The sequence below is a fragment of the Eriocheir sinensis genome, chromosome 44, assembly GCF_024679095.1.
Source record: "Eriocheir sinensis breed Jianghai 21 chromosome 44, ASM2467909v1, whole genome shotgun sequence".
NCBI classification, from domain to species: domain Eukaryota; kingdom Metazoa; phylum Arthropoda; class Malacostraca; order Decapoda; family Varunidae; genus Eriocheir; species Eriocheir sinensis.
Window position 1 is genome coordinate 4,622,092 of NC_066552.1, and position 17,402 is coordinate 4,639,493.

Below are 17,402 nucleotides of genomic sequence, written 5' to 3' on the forward strand. Positions count from 1 at the left end.
TCCTCTGACTTCTCCTTCTTCGTCTTTTGTTTTTTTTCCTTTTTCTTCCTCTTCTTTGTATTCCTTTCCTTTCAGATTCGCTCGATTACTTCTCTTCTCCTTCCGTGCACTTTCTCTTCTATCCATTTACGTCTCTCTCTCTCTCTCTCTCTCTCTCTCTCTCTCTCTCTCTCTCTCTCTCTCTCTCTCTCTCTCTCTCTCAAATCGTGTCACGTGGTTCATAAAGGTAGTCAACCGTATGCAATCACAGACACCAGCGGAAATATTCTCTCTCTCTCTCTCTCTCTTAAATAACGACCCTTGCCTTATCATCATCATCATCATTGTCATCATTTATGTCTGCTATTAATGTTCCCTGATAACCTTCCCTTCTTCTTCCTCTCTTCTTCCATCTTTATCTCCTTCGTCCTTGCCTTCTAGCTTTTCTCTCTCCTTTTCTTTTCATCAAACTCCTTTATTTTTTCTCTACTTTTATCATCTCACTCACTCTCTTTTGTTTATTTTCCTCTTTTCCTCTTTTTTTCCTCTTTCTTTTCAAACTTCCCCTTCATATTTTCCTTCTTCCTCTTCTCTACCCATTTTCTTTACTTCGTTCTTCTTTTTCCTCTCCTTATGTTATCTACTCCTTCTCCTCTTCTTCCTTCCTTCCTTCCTTTCTTTCTTCAGTGGTATCTCCTTCCTTTTCCTTTTTTCTTCTTTCCCCTCTTCTTTATGCGCTTCTTCTTTCCTCTCCTTGCTTTCATTTTTCCTTCTTCATATTTTTTTTCCTCTTTATGTTCTCTCCTCCTCCTCCTCCTCTTCCTTCCTTCCTTCCTCCTTCTCTTGCGAACACCATCTGCACTGATCTTTTTTTTCTTTACTCCTGAAAGTGAAGCCTCATCGCACTTCACCGAACTCCTCAACATCTTACGTTACCTGCATTATAAGCCGATTACACGCACACACACACACACACACACACACACACACACACACACACACATCAACAACCCGCTTCAATGTTTCCCGTCTCTACATTCCTTTTGGTAACTATTAACTTTATTTGTTGTCTGTTTGTTATTGTTACCTGTTTTGTCTGTCTGTCTGTCTGTCTGTGTGTGTGTCTGTCTATGTCTTCTTGTTTATATGTTTGATACTCTGTTTATCTGTCTCTGTCTGTCTTTCTGTTCTCTCCCTTCCTTCTTCTTCCTCTCTTCTTCTTTGTCTTTTATCTTCTTTTCTTTGTCATTTCCTTCTCCTTCTTCTATTTGTTTTTGTATTTCCTTTTATTCCTCGTTTCTCATCTTTTTCTCTTCCTTATCTTTCGTCTCCTGTCTCCTTTCTCGAATGTTTTCTTTACCGTTTATTCCATTTTTTCCTCTCCTACTCGTTCTCCTCTTCCTTTCATTTTCCTCTTTTCTTTAACATCCTCCATCACTTCCTTTTTCTTCTCTGTTTTCCACCTTTTCTTCTTCCTCTTTCGGGTTTACCTCTCTCCTCCTTTTCCTCCTCCTCTTTCTTTTCCTCCCTTGTCTCATCCCAGCCTCCTCTTCCTCTACCCCTTTCATCCGCTTTTCTTCCTCTGCTCACTCTTTCTCCTCCTTCTTCTCCATTTTTTCCTCTCCTCTTTCTCCTCTTCCTTTTATTTTTTATCTTTTCTTTATCCTCCTCCATCACTTCCTTTCTCTCCTTAGTTTTCCACCTTTTCTTCTTCTTTCTTCGGGTTTACCTCTCTCTCCTTTTTCCTCCTCTTTCTTTTCCTTCCTTTTCTCATCCCAGCCTCCTCTTCGTCTCTCCCTTTCACCCACTTGTCTTCCTCTTCTCCCTCTACCTCTGCTCCTCTACTGTCTCTCTCCTTACGCCCTCCTCTTTCTCAGTCACCGTCACCCACTTCTCCCTCTCCCTCTCCCTCTCCTTCTCCTGCTCATTCTACTGCCTGTCTTTTCATAACGCCCTTTCACCTTTCTCCTCAGCATCCTTCTACTCCCTCTCCTGCTTTTCCTCCTACTGTCTGTCATCTCCTCACGGGCTTTCTCTTTTCCTTCTCTTTTCTCCTTGGGACCCGGAGGCGTCGTGTAAGAAGTGGCCAAGGGGATGATACAAAGGGCCTCTAACCTCCCCCTTACCCCTCCGTCAGCCCTCCTTCGTCAGTCCCGACCCATTCCTCCTCCTCCTCCTCCTCCGTCACCCACGCCATTAGGATACAATCGAACAATAAAAGAGATCGGCTTCAGGAGCAACAAAGAAGACCAGTCGAGGATGATGTAAAGCTTTGATATATCACGAGGAGGAGGAGGGAAAGAAGGTAGGAAGGAAGGAAGGAGAGAAGAAGGAAAGCCATGATGTTATTGTTGTGTGTGTGTGTGTGTGTGTGTGTGTGTGTGTGTGTGTGTGTGTGTGTGTACCCTCACATCCTAACCTTCCCATTTACCTCCCTCCCTCCCTCTCTTCCACCCTCCCTTCCTACCTCCTTACCTCCCTCCCTTCCTCCCTGCCTACCTACCCATCCATCAGTAGAAGATATGAAGGAGAGAAAAGCCACATTCTTCTTCCTATGCATCCACAGACCCACCTACCCACCTACCTTACCCACCTACCCATCTATTCCTCTTGTTAATGGCGCGGTGGTCTCGATGTGTCTTGAGGTTCACGGTTACGGTTACGACTTGTGATATTTGGTATGATTGCACTGAGTTTTGCCTTCCTTATCTGCATCTCCAAGTGGGTGTGTTAATCTTAGGATGTTGATGTTTGTATTGCTGTTCATGGTGGTTGTTTTTGTTTTTGTTTTGTTTTGTTTTCGTTGTAAGGATATTAATGGATGGATTGTGGTTGTGTCTGTTTTTCTCTTCTTTATCAATCCTTCCTCCATTCTTCTCTCCTTTCTCAACTTTTCCTCATTCCTCGTTCTTTCTTCTCTCCTTCTCTCCCTTCATTCCATCCATAATAGTTCTCTCCTTCCTCTTTTCATCTCTTCTTTCTCAACCCTTCCTCTCTTCCTTCCTTCATTACTTCCTCTATTCTTCTCTCCATAAATCCATCTACTCTTGTTTCCTTCAGTCCTTCCTCTGACCTTCCCTTCATCAATTCTTCCTCCATCCATCCTTCCCTTCAGCTGTCCTTCTTCTAGTGGGATTCAACATATATGGGTTTTGATTGCTTTGGGTGGTTTTCCTCTCAAGAAGTGTAGAATCCTTTATATGAGATGGGTGAGATTCTTTAAGTATGGACTCTGATTCCTCTTTGAAGGTTTGCCGCTCAAGACGTAAAGGACCGTATAAGGATTCTGATTCCTTAGATTCCTGTGGCCTGGATAGCGTAATGACAGCAAGACGCTTCACTTCCTGTTGAGGGTTCTGCAGCAGCCAGTGTTTTACGATAGTCTCCCCCTCATATGCAGGTAACCGAGGCAACGTCCTATTAGCCCCGTGGTCGCCTCCCCTCACCGCCTCCTCAGACTCAACGTTGCAAGATTGTCGTACTCACCGATTATATTTCCCGACCTCCTGCCCCCAAACCGTCTTCTGGGCTTCAATAGCGAAACTCATTTATAGTTATCGTTAAAAGAGTTAGATCCTGATGTTTCTTGGCAATAGTTAAGCGTCAGAAACCGGTAAATACTATGCTCTGAGTACGATAACCTGGCAACGGTATCCTCAGTCCCTTCCCGCAGCGTTGTTCGTGGGATTCAGCAGGATTTTCCCGGTAATGGTGCTTCGTTGCCCCTTACGTTCATGGATGCCAAAGATACACATTTAACTTCTTTCTCGCTTATTCATCTTTTCTATATTCGTTCCCTTTCCATATATATCACAGAAATAGGCCTTTTTTTCCCTCTCTTTGTCTTCCACTTTTCTTCTTCTTTCCCTTTATCTTTCTCTCTTCCTCCTCCCAGCAGTCTTCTCTCTACCTCCTTCTCTTCATTTTTCTCATCTTTATCATACTCCTCTCTCTCCTCTTCCTCCTTCTCAGTCACCTCCACTCACTTCTCCCTCTCCTTCTCCTTCTCCTGTTCCTTTCACAATATCCCCCCCCGCCCGAAGTCTAGTCAGTATAGCCACTCATTTAACAAAATAAAATAAAAAGAGACGGATAAATATGAAAAAAAGTAAACAGAAATAAACTACAGCAAAAAATATATATAAATAGATGAAATAAATAAGCCATAAATTTATCCCAAAGTCCAATTCTGCTCTTCCCTTGTGAGTCTAAATCATGGACGACACACCCAAAAGAAAAGGAAAAAAAAAAAGATAAATAAGAGGAAAAAAAAACGTAAGAGGTGGGAGGGACTAGATATATCATTTTCGAGAGGCGTCAACATGTCATCGGCGTTGTTACTCTCTCTCTCTCTCTCTCTCTCTCTCTCTCTCTCTCTCTCTCTCTCTCTCTCTCTCTCTTTCTTTTACGAGCGTGTCAAGGTCGTTTGTTTCTTTTTTTCTTTTTTTTGTTGTTGTCGTTGTCGCTGTTGTTGAAAAGGACAAAAAAAAGGTCCGTGGGTAGGCCTAACGTGTGGAGAGAGAGAGAGAGAGAGAGAGAGAGAGAGAGAGAGAGAGAGGTGAGTGAAGCAACGCGTAATCAGAGTCTGGAGTCTTAGTCAGGTAAAGAAATGGACAAAAGAAAGTGACTAGTTCCTCTTTGCCATTCTCTCTCTCTCTCTCTCTCTCTCTCTCTCTCTCTAAGGCGATTTTAGGGATGGGTGCGTTCTGTGCTTCGTTGGTGGTGGTGGTGAGGAGGAGGAGGAGGAGGAGGAGGAGGAGGAGGTGGTGAGGAGGAGGAGGAGGAGGAGGAGGAGGAGGAGGAGGAGGAGGACGTGAGAAGTTAACATGCAAGAACGAAGAGGAGGAACGAAGTGGCAGTAAAGTAGTAGTAGTAGTAGTAGTAGTAGTAGTAGTAGTAGTAGTAGTAGTAGTAGGAGTAGTAGTAGTAGTAGTAGTAGTAGTAGTAGTAGTAGTAGTAGTAGTAGTAGTAGTAGTAGTAGTAGTGTAGTAGTAATTAGTAGCAGTAGTAGTAGTAGCCATAGTAGTGCTGCTAGTAAGTAGTGTACTAGTAGTGCTAGTATTAGTAGTAGTAGTAGTAGTAGTAGTAGTAGTGGTAGTAGAAGTAGTAGTAGTAGTAGACCCTTCCCATGCTCCTTCCTTCTCCTTCCTCCTTCCTTCCACTATACCTTCTTCCCACCTCTTACTTGGCCCCTCCTCCTCTTCTTCCTCCTATCTTTCTCCTTTTCTCCTTCTCCTATTCCTCCTCCTTCTCCTGTCCTTTCTTTCCCGCCCGCTCCTCCTCCTTACCATCCTCCTCATCCCTCCAGTCCTTTTTTCCAGTCCTTTATCCTGCTCCTCCTCTTCTGTCCACTGTCCTTTTTTTCCAGCTCCTCCTCCTCCTCCTCCTACTCCTTCTTCTCTTCTCCCTGTCCTTTCTTTTCCAGCCCCTCCTCCTCTTCCTCCTCGTTCTCCAGCGTGATAACTGTGTCCTATGATCTCCCAGGACTTGGTAATCCCACAAATACTTCTCGGAGGCAGCTCAGAGCCAAGTGGATTCAGCATTAGCGACCGACAAAGCCACAAGCCTGGGACACAGAAGATCACCGCTCCCCCTCTCCCCCTTGTGCCCCCTCCTCCCCCTCCTTCCTCCGTGAAAAATATACCTTAGTCTGGGCCTCGGCTTACGGGATCAAATGAGGAAAACGGATTGAACTTCTGCCGTCAATTATTAGAGGTTTCCAGGTCTTACTTCCCAATCACAGAGGGAGTCAAAGAGAGAGGGAGGGAGGGAGTAAAGAGAGAGGAAGACAACCTGATTGGCTTTTTAAAATGATGTGATGATACTGATTTTTTTTACAGGAAAGGAAGTAACTCAAAGGCAAATAAATAAATAAATAAATAAATAAATAAATAAAAATAAATAAAATAAAAATAAACGAGGAATAAAAAAAGTTCGCTAATCACTGCCCCTAAATAGACTAGCTTGTGTTTGTAATCATTTTCGTTATACTAATTCTCATGCTGCGTTTTTCTTTCCTTATAATGCTACTGATACTGTGTTTAGTCTCTCCTTCGCTATACTGATACTGACACTGTTTTCTCTTTTCCGTTTAAATATCATCATCTCATTTGCGGTGGTGGTGGTGTGGTGGTGATGATGATGATGCTGGTATGAGTGAGGATGGTGGTAGCGGTGATGATGATGGTGTTAGTGGGGCTTCTTAGAGGAACAGGATAAAGGAAGGAGGAGAGAGAGAAACAGAAACAGAAGAAGAGAGCAACAAAATAAATGGGTGATGGAGCACTTTTTAGAATATACAAACCCACAAAACAGAAACAGAACAAGAAGAAGAAGAAGAGAACAACAAAATTAATGGGTGATGGAACGCTTTTTAGAATATACAAACCCACAAAACAGAAACAGAACAAGAAGAAGAAGAGAGCAACAAAATTAATGGGTGATGGAACGCTTTTTAGAATATACAAACCCACAAAGCAGAAACAGAACAAGAAGAAGAAGAAGAGAACAACAAAATTAATGGGTGATGGAACGCTTTTTAGAATATACAAACCCACAAAACAGAAACAAAACAAGAAGAAGAAGAGAACAACAAAATTAATGGGTGATGGAACGCTTTTTAGAATATACAAGCCCACAAAACAGGAACAAAACAAGAAGAAGAAGAAGAGAACAACAAAATTAATGGGTGATGGAACGCTTTTTAGAATATACAAACCCACAAAACAGGAACAAAACAAGAAGAAGAAGAAGAGAACAACAAAATTAATGGGTGATGGAACGCTTTTTAGAATATACAAACCCACAAAACAGAAACAAAACAAGAAGAAGAAGAGAACAACAAAATTAATGGGTGATGGAACGCTTTTTAGAATATACAAGCCCACAAAACAGAAACAGAACAAGAAGAAGAAGAAGAGAGCAACAAAATTAATGGGTGATGGAACGCTTTTTAGAATATACAAACCCACAAAACAGAAACAAAACAAGAAGAAAAGAGCAACAAAATGAATGGGTGATGGGATGCTTTTTAGAATATACAAACCCATAAAGCAACGCACACACAAGGAGGATAAACAGAAGCAGAAGAAAAAGAAGAGCAAAATAATAGGGTCATGGAACGCTTTTTAGAATATACAACCCCACAAAGCCACGCACACACACACACACACAAGGAGGATAAACAGAACCAGAAGAATAAGAGAGCAACAAAATAAATGGGTGAAGGAACGCTTTTAAGAATATACAAACCCACAAAGCCACACACGCACACACAAGGAGGATAAACAGAAGCAGTAAAAGAAAAAGAACAGCAAAATAAAAGGGTAATGGAACGCGTTTTAGAATACCCAAACCAGCAAAGGCCATACACGTACACATCAAGTATATAAAAAACGAGAGAGAGAAAGAGAGTGACCGAGAGAGAGGGGGGGGGGAGGGCACTTTGGCAGATTAAGACGAACTGAAAACCATCAACCGGAATTTATTATCGGAAACTTTATTTAGAGTTGCGAGACCCGGGAAAGGACGAGAGAGAGAGAGAGAGAGAGAGAGAGAGAGAGAGAGAGAGAGAGAGAGAGAGAGAGAGAGAGAGAGAGAGAGAGAGAGAGAGAGAGAGAGAGAGAGAGAGAGAGAGAGAGAGAGAGAGAGAGAGAGAGAGAGAGAGAGAGAGAGAGAGAGAGAGGGGGGGGGGGGTCAATGCGAAGTCTGGACCTAATATGACCCTCTCCGTGTGAAAGGGAAAGGGATGACCAGTTCTTTACCGCAGCTGAAAGGGATCTGAACGGGGTTGGGAAGGGAAGGGAGGGGTCGAGGGGGGGAAGGAGAGGAAGGGGGCGAGGGTTGAGGAAAACCTAGACTCACGGATACAATTAGGATTACGTGGAATAGAAGAGATGGTGGAGGAGAGTTCTTGTGGCGAAGTGTGTATGTGTGAGGGGTAGTGGAAGGGGGGAAGGGGATGATAGTGTGTCTGTAAAGTGTGTTGGTGTGGCTGACGATGTGGCTGTGGGTGTGACTGAGGGTGTAGGTGTGTGAATGAGGTATTGGTGTGACTGAGGTGTTGGTGTGGCTGAGGAAGTGTGGCTGTGTAAGTGTGGACGATATTTTATGTGTGTGTGTGTGTGTGTGTGTGTGTGTGACAATGACCGTAGAGAGTGTGAGAGAAAAAGTGAATCAAGAAAGGAAAAATTCAACTCACCCCAGCAGTTAAAGATAGAAAAAATAAATAAAAACAGAATTATGGAAGAAAACAAACTTTCCCTATAACAACGCAATGATGTATATTGATAAAGAAAAAAAGAATGAGGGGCAATAAAAAGAAACGTGGCCGATGAGTGAGGCAAAGTTATATAAGAGAAGCGAATGAAAGAGCTACAGACACACAGACAAACAGACAGAGAAAGGGGGTAGAGAGGCAGACAGGCAGGGGAGGGAGGGAGGAAGGAAGGGTAGGTAGGGACGTATAGCCAGCAGGATGAAACCAAAGCAGAGAAGAGAAAGGAAAAAACAAACAATCAAACCCAGCTCGCAACACTCACCCCTTCAACACTTGGCTATGACGAAGTTGCTCAGCGGTGGTTGTGTTGCGCTGAGTTGAGTTGAGTTGCTTTTGTCGCCCAAGTCCGTGCAGATGACTCGACTTTCCACGGCTCGGGGAAGGGGAGTCATGAGGGGACGCGAGGCAGGGTTGTGTCACGCGGAGGATCTGGTAAAAAAAAGGAGAAAGGGTGAGAATTATAGACACATGAACAGGATACCGTGCAATAATATAATGAAGGTTGGCCCATACATAGAAACAGGAAAAGGGTCCCGTAAAACAATATAATGCAGTTTTTTTTTTTACAACAAAGGAGACAGCTTAAGGGCACAAAAAAGGAAACAATTATAAAAAAAGCCCGCTACTCGCTGCTCCTAAAAAGACTCCTTTCTACACGAATTTACATTATTTTATGTGTATTTTGAATATATATTTTTATACGTATTGACAACGAAGTCGTTGTCAAAACCCCTATTTCTTTATATTCCAGATATTTTTTTCTTTATTCATGTTAACATTTCTCCTTTCAGTATTAAGTATAAAAATGATATCCACGGGAAATATCTGCTTTTTAGCATAATTCTATTGGAACGTAAACAAATACATAACTCACATACAAAAGTATCTTATATAATAAAATATCATTATTCCATGAAGAGTTGACAAATTGCAATGAAGAGCTTCCTTTTACTAAGTACCACAGACTTTTGTTCTGTATGAGAGGACACCAACCGTGAACACGGAGAACACTTTTACATTACACAGACGAGAGATGTAAGGGGAGCAGATGGAGGAGGAACAAATAAACAAAGAAAAGGAGGAAGAGGAGGAGGAAGAGGAGGAAGAGGCGGGGTTAAAGACAAGAAGAAGAAGAGGTAGAGGAGGAGGAGGACGTGCAGCTTGAGGCTTAGGAGGAGGAGAAAAAGTAGGAGGAAGAGAAAGAAAAAAATAAAGAGAGGTATAAAAAATGAAGAAGAGGAATGGTAAATAGAAATGCAGAAAGAATACGAAACGATAATATTTAGAGGAAAAAGGAAAGAAAAATAAAATACATAAGAGGTAGGATGAGCAAGAGAAGGAGGAGGAAGAGGAGAAGAAGAAGAAGAAGAAGAGAAGAAGCAAAATGATAATGATAATGATGATGATAAAGAGAAGAAAATTAATCTCACTAAAAATCTTAATAACTAGCAAATGCAAAACTAATTAAAATTTACACGAAAACAACAACAAAAAAATCTACCAAAATAATAATAATTGAATGAAAGAAAGAGAAGCAACATTGAAGGTCGAAGCTTGGATGAAGAAGGAGGAGGAGGAGGAGGAGGAGGAGGAGGAGGAAGGAAGAAGAAGAAGAAGAAGAAGAAGAAGAAGAAGAAGAAGAAGAAGAAGAAGAAGAAGAAGAAGAAGAAGAAGAAGAAAAGAAGAAGAAGAAGAAGAAGAAGAAGAAGAAGAAGAAGAAGAAGAAGAAGAAGAAGAAGAAGAAGAAGAAGAAGAAGAAGAAGAAGAAGAAGAAGAAGAAGAAGAAGAAGAAGAAGAAGAAGAAGAAGAAGAAGAAGAAGAAGAAGAAGAAGAAGAAGAAGAAGAGGAGGAGGAGGAGGAGGAGGAAGGAAGAAGAAGAAGAAGAAGAAGAAGAAGAAGAAGAAGAAGAAGAAGAAGAAGAAGAAGAGGAGGAGGAGGAGGAGGAGGAAGGAAGGAAGAAGAAGAAGAAGAAGAAGAAGAAGAAGAAGACGAGGAGGAGGAGGAGGAGGAGGAGGAGGCAAGAAGGGTCAACACACGCCTCGGAAGCAAAAACCTCGAAGACTCGGCCCACGCAGCTTCATAATATTTGATTTCTTATAAATATTATTTTTTTTCTCTCTGTCTCTCTTCATGTCATGTCTTTTTTTTATTTTCATGTCTCACTTTTATCGCTTGTCAAAAAAATATTCAATACTATGAAACCAAATGTACGAAAATGAGAGATAAATAGAGCGGCGCATAAACATTTTCCTGCACGTCTCTCCCTTCAACTCCTCATACTCAGCTGTTTTTCCTCTATGCAGGAATATTAGGGGTAGATAAATAGATACAAATAATTAAATAGAAGGTTAAATAGCTACATATAGATAGATAGATACATAGATAGATAGATTGCCAGGGAGATAAATAGTTCGATAACTTGGTTTCATCTCAAGGAGCGTAAGCAATAGGAGCGCTGAAGTCATCCTCAAACTCTACTTAGCACTAGTTAGACCTCATCTCGATTATGAAGTTCAGTTCTGGTCCCCCTACTATAGAATGGATATGAAGATGTTAGAATCTGTACAGAGGAGGATGACAAAGATGATTCAGGGGGTGAGAAACTTGCCTTATGAAGACAGGCTGAAGCAGTTCAATCTACACTCTCTAGAAAGGCGAAGGTTGCGAGGAGACTTGATCGAAGTCTATAAATGGATGAAGGGCTTTAATAAAGGGGATGTCAATAAGATTTTGAAAGTAAAAGAGCCAGGTAGGACGCGTAGCAATGGTTTTAAGTAAGACAAATTCAGATTTAACAAAGACATAGGCAAGAATTGGTTCACCAATAGAGTGGTGGACGAATGGAACAGGCTTGGGGGCCATGTTGTGGGTGCCAATACTGTAGATACTTTCAAGTGGTTAGATAAAGCCATGGATGGTGAGGTAAGGTGAGGTTGAGTGTACAGGAGTTGCCTTGTATAGGCTAACCGGTCTCTTGCAGACTCCTTACGTTCTTTTGTTCTTATTTCTGACACCAGACTCTGGTTCGCTCATGAAACTCAGCACATCTGGTTTGCTTGCAGGCTACCTTCGTGTGTACACCTTCATGGTCTGTCTTACCATCTAGTGTACTCTCCTCTCTACACCCCCACTACCTGGACATCTCTTTGACATCCACAATTTGCCGACTCCCGGCAGATCTAGATTGTGACAAGGGTGGAGATAGTGATGAATTTTAGGGAATATGTTCCTTCTAATACTGCTTGAAATATGTTCATTGTTTACACTAGGTTTTGATTCGCTAAAAATGCCAATGTACTTAGATGTCAAGTACTCTCAACAACAGAAGAGAAATGAGCACCTTTATTTCTTTGTGAGTTATGTTTAGTTACTTTAGTTCATGAATTTTTTTCAAAGAATATTTGTTTTTATTTTATTTATTTATTTTTTATTTATTGATTTGTTTTTACGTCTGAGCCTGTAGCACCGGTAGGCTATCTTGGGGGGCCTGGTGGTCGGCCCCAGCCCATCTTGGTGCAGGCAAGTGTTTATAGCGGCGCCATCTTTTCTTGGTTCATGCTGCCACCCGGAGGTCATTCTTGAATAACTTGGACTGTTCTTCTAGAGTCCGGTCCGGACAACATGTGGGTAGTAGTCTTAGGACACTCGATGGTGACTGAAAAATCCCAGGTAGTAGCGGCGGATTCGAATCAGAGTCGTTCAGAACGTGTGGAGTGCGGGGCCCGCACGCTAACCACTCACCCACAAGAAAATTTATTTATTTTTTATTATTTATTTATTATAACTGAATTACAGACATTCAAAACACTTAACATGTGTATCAAATTCTTCATTACAACCTCAAGTATTGTTGCAATCTCATGACGAGTCAAACTGAAACCAGAAAACATTGATCCGCACTCAGAGGAAAAGACTGAATTGAGTGTATGCCCAATGCCAGCTTTTTTTTTTTTTTTTTTTTTTTTTTTTACAGCTAAAGAGACAGTTCAAGGGCGTAAAGTAAAATATATATAAAAAAAGCCCGCTACTTACTGCTCCTGAATAGAAGTCAAAGGAGTGTCCAAAAAGAGAGGTCAATTTCGGGAGGAGAGTTTCACTGAGATTACCTCATATTAACAAATAATCATTGTGCTGTTACACCCACTAGTGTTTTCATTAGGCATTTAACAGTTGAGATACACAGAGGAAAGGTTATTTAAAATTGTTTTTATATTGCAGGAATACATTGTTTCGGCACAGTTGGAGAGGGATGAAAAACGGGAGCACTACATGTTCTTTCATCAGCTGCCAGAGCTAACGTAAACAAAATATTATTCCCCAGAGCTGAAATACAAAAAAGGAAGTGTTAAACACCATTATAAACGGATTATCAATGCAAAATTTTGTAAAGCGTTAGAGAAATGACCATTTAAAAAAGGGTCACCTGGTGACATTGGGCTTTCTAGGGTTAAGGTTAAAGGTTCCTACACTGCTGTCCTTAATGGCTGGCAAGGCTTGGACTGCTTACGGGAAAGGGATGGGAGAGGAAATTAGAACGAGTGGGAGAGGGATAAAGTGTAGGGTAAAAAAAGGGAAGGGTGGTGATGGTGTGGTTGTGATGATGGTGGTTCTGGTGATGATGGTGGTGATGATGCAGGTGTTAGTGGAGATGATACAGACAGTGGAGTACATTGGGGTGTTGTTAGTGATGTTAGAGGGTGATGTGATGGTGATGATGGTGATGGGGGTGGTGATACAGAAAGTGGAGTGGATAATGATGTTTTGGCTAATGTTTGGAGTGCTGGTAGATTTGTGTTGATGAAAATGGTGGTGTTGGTGGTGGTGCTGGTGGTGGGGGGAAGAGTAAGTGGTCCGAGGGTCCACTTAGGAGGGCAACACGTATTGGGTTCTCTCTGTGTGTGGGTTTATGTAACGCTTATAGATGTGGACGTAATGAAAAGTGGAGACTACAGATACAGGGAAAGGCTCGTTACGTGGATGAGAGAGAGAGAGAGAGAGAGAGAGAGAGAGAGAGAGAGAGAGAGAGAGAGAGAGAGAGAGAGAGAGAGAGAGAGAGAGAGAGAGAGAGAGAGAGAGAGAGAGAGAGAGAGAGAGAGAGAGAGAGAGAGAGAGAGAATACAACAACAACAACGACGACAACAACAACGACAACAACAACAACAACAACAACTCCTGCTCAATCACCATTACGAAGCAGTATCCCAAGCGGCTTATCTATCACAATGTTATCTGAAAACAACAAAAAAGGCTTATTCTCAACACGCAGCTTCCCTTCAAGGATCTCAATAAATTAATGGCTTCAGGTACGTAACAAACCTCTAATATTCTTTATCCGAACACCAGGCTACCTTTGTTTCAGTCTCCGTTTATACATATGATGATGAAATGATGGTGATTAATATATAGAAGGAAGAGAAAGAAAAGGAGAAGGAAGGAAGAAGAGAAAGAGAAAGGGTATAGCAGATGGTGATGGAGATATAGAAGTAAGAGAAAGAGAAAGAAAGGAGAAGGAAGGAAGGAAGGAGAGAAAGAGGAAAAGGTATAGCAAATGGTGAAGGAGAAATTATGATGAATAAGTTATAGAAGGAAGAGAATAAGGCAAGAGGAAGAGAAAGAGGAAAATGTATAGAAGATGATGATGGAGAAAGAAAAGAAGGAAGGGAAGATAAGAGGAGGAAGAGGCGACTGTAATGAAGTGAAAGAATGGAAAGGAGGAAGAGGAAGAAGAGGAAGAGAATACAGCATTTTACAAAGTCCAAACACATCTCCAAACACCTGAACCACTAACTCAGAGAACCAATGCAGCACACACACACACACACACACACACACACACACACACACACACACACACACACACACCAGTCTTTCTTCACATGGTTACAGACTCCCTTTCCTTGTTCCCTCCCTCCTTCCCTTCTCCCCCCTCCATATAGTCTTTCCTTCCCAAACTCATGCCAAGAGGAAGGAGTTTTATATCAAGAAGTCAAAGGCCGCCAGCAACGCCACTTGATGGATATTACGTTTTTCTTTATTTTTTTATTTATTTTACGAATCGTTTGAATTTTACCTTTTTTTTTCTCTTCCTTTCCTTTAATTTCCTTTCCTTTCAAAATCTAATCTGCCGAGGAGTTTGGAAGATGTTTTTTCTTTTTCTTTTCTTTCTTTTTTTTTCCATTCCGGTTGTTCTTATATTCATCCTTTCTTATTTAATTTCTTTTATATACTCAGTCTATTATTCTCTCTCTCTCTCTCTCTCTCTCTCTCTCTCTCTCTCTCTCTCTCTCTCTCTCTTAATTAACACGAGGAAATCAATTCATTTCTTTTTGTAGACATCAACCCGGCGCCATTGACATTTTAGGCCCCTTTAAAAAGTCTACCACAAGGGGATGAAAAAGAGGAGGAGGAGGAGGAGGAGAGGGAAGAGGAGGAGGAGGAGAAGGTGAAGATGGTGGAGAAATAAGGGAAGAGAGGGAAGAAAAAGGATGATGGTGATGATAGAGAAACAAAATGAAGAAAGGGAGAAGATGATAGGAAGGAAAATGAAGAGGAAGAAGAGGAGGAGGAGGAGATGATGGTGGTGTAAAAACAGAGGAACGAAGAGGAGGAAGAGGAAGAGGAGATGAATGTACAGAAGAAGACAGAGAGAAGAAGATAGTGATGAAGAAACAGAAGGAACAGAGAAAGAAAAGGAGCAGGAAGGAAGAAGAGAAAGAGGAAGAGGTATAGCAGATGGTGATGGAGAAAGAAAAGAGGGAAGGGAAGATAAGAGGAGAAAGAGGCGATTGCAATGAAGTGAAAAAATGGAAAGGAGAAAAATGATGATGAAAAGGAGAAAAAGGATAAAGAGAAGGAGAATGAAAGGAAGGAAAAGGATGAACTAGAGGGGAGTGACAAGGAGGAAGAGGAAGAAGAAGAAGAGAGTGAAAAGGAGGAAGAGGAAGAACAGGAGGGGAGTGAAAAGGAGGAAGAGGAAGAAGAAGAAGAGAATGAAAAGGAGGAAGAGGATGAACAGGAGGGAAATGAAAAGGAGGAAGAGGATGTAGAAGAAAAGAATGAAAAGGAGGATGAGGATGAACAGGAGGGAAATGAAAAGGAGGAAGAGGATAAAGAAGAAGAGAATGAAAAGGAGGATGAGGAAGAACAGGAGGGAAATGAAAAGGAGGAAGAGGATAAAGAAGAAGAGAATGAAAAGGAGGAAGAGGATGAAGAAGAAGAGAATGAAAAGGAGGAAGAGGAAGAAGAAGAGAATGAAAAGGAGGAAGAGGAAGAAGAAGAAGAGAATGAAAAGGAGGAAGAGGAAGAAGAAGAGAATGAAAAGGAGGAAGAGGATGAACAGGAGGGGATTGAAAAGGAGGAAGAGGAAGAAGAAGAGAATGAAAAGGAGGAAGAGGATGAACAGGAGGGGAATGAAAAGGAGGAAGAGAATGAAAAGAAAGAGGAATAATTAACAAAGAGAGAAGGAAGAAGATAAATGAAAGAGACGGAAACAGGAGCGAAAACAATGAAGATAAAAATAAAAGATAAAAAAGGAAGAGATGACTTAAAATGACGAAAAAAAAAGGGAAGGTTAAACGGTACATGAAGACGAGGAAAAGGATGGGAGGAAAAGCAGAGAAGGGAAAGGGAATGAGGAGGAAGAGAGAGGCTGGAGGGAGAGAGGGAGAGAGAGAAGGAAAGGGGGGGAGGGGTAACTGACACATCGGAAGGGGATTCGAAGGGGTTAGTTGGTCTTAAAGGGAATCCAAGACGGTCACTCCTCCTTAGGAGAGAGAGAGAGAGAGAGAGAGAGAGAGAGAGAGAGAGAGAGAGAGAGAGAGAGAGAGTGAGAGAGAGAGAGAGAGAGAGAGAGAGAGAGAGAGAGAGAGAGAGAGAGAGAGAGAGAGAGAGAGAGAGAGAGAGAGAGAGAGAGAGAGAGAGAGAAAGGGGGTGGGGCTTACTCAGCATTACAAATCAATTAAACGTGTCTAATAATGATGATGATAATAATAATAATAATAATAATAATAATAATAATAATAATAATAATAATAATAATAATAAAAATAACAGCTGTAACAAAACAACAAAAACAACCCCTCCAAAATGATAAGAAGATATACTGAATGATGACCTCTCTCTCTCTCTCACACACACCCACACACCCACACACACCAACATACGCACGCAGTAACCTCCCCTCCCCCTCTCCCCTCCTCAGCCCCCCCAAGGTCGTTCTATCAGGGTGGGAAGGAACACGTGGCGAGGAGATAGATAGAACATTTACCTGTAACAATTAAAACACTTCTCTCTATATCTTTCCTTCAGTGCCATCTTTTTTTTTTTATACCATGGCGTACATTTATTTATTTATTTATTTTTTTTATTTACATCATCTTCCTTTCGTTCTGTAGCATCACATAGTCGCTATTACTTTTCTTTTTTGCTAAGTTAATTGAGCATAACACAACAGCTTCGAAAGGAAATTAATCAAAGCTCATTATCATCTTTTTTTTTCCTTTCCTGTAATTTCTCTTCCTTTCAAAAATAAACTGCCGAGGCCTTTAAGATGTTTTGTATGTTTCTTTTTATTTTTCTTTCCCGTTCCAATTCAGCAAGTCAGTGTTCACGAGATCTGCCTTCACAGCTAGCCTGCATTAGACTCTATAGGGCAGACACACTAACGCTAAATGTAATTCCAAATCTAAATTCAAATGTAACGTAATGATAGTGGAGAAATGGAGGGAAGGAAGGGAAGAATGAGGAGGTGGTGGTGATATCGAAGGAGAAGAAAAAGGAACAGCTGATGGAGGAGAAACAGAAGGAAGAGGAGTAGGAGGAGAAAAGGGGAAGAAGAAATAGGGTGAAAGGGAAGAGCGAGGAGGTGGTGGCGATATCAAAGAAGAGAAAAAAATGGTACCGTTGATTGTGGAGGAGAAATAGAAGGAAGAGAAGTAAGAAGAGAAAAGGGGAAGAACAAAGAGGGGGGGGGGGGGGAAGAGCGAGGAAAAGATGATGGTGATATTAAAGAAGAAAAAAATTGTACCGTTGGTTGTAGAGGAGAAATAGAAGAGAAGTAAGAAGAGAAGGAGAACAAAAAGGAAGGAGAAGGAAGAAGAGAAAGAGGGAAAGGTGGAGTAGATGGACTAACATAAGAAGCAACCAG

The 17,402-nt window shown here is 41.5% G+C and overlaps 1 long non-coding RNA gene across 1 annotated transcript in view; it reads right to left on the reverse strand.

Annotated features, from left to right (window-relative positions):
* LOC126980646 (uncharacterized) overlaps positions 1–8,683 on the reverse strand; it is a 36,627-nt gene extending 27,944 nt beyond the window's left edge. The window contains exon 1 of the long non-coding RNA XR_007733437.1: positions 8,520–8,683. This is a non-coding gene — a long non-coding RNA (uncharacterized LOC126980646). The remainder of the gene's footprint in view (positions 1–8,519) is intronic.
* Positions 8,684–17,402: the final 8,719 nt, after the last annotated feature.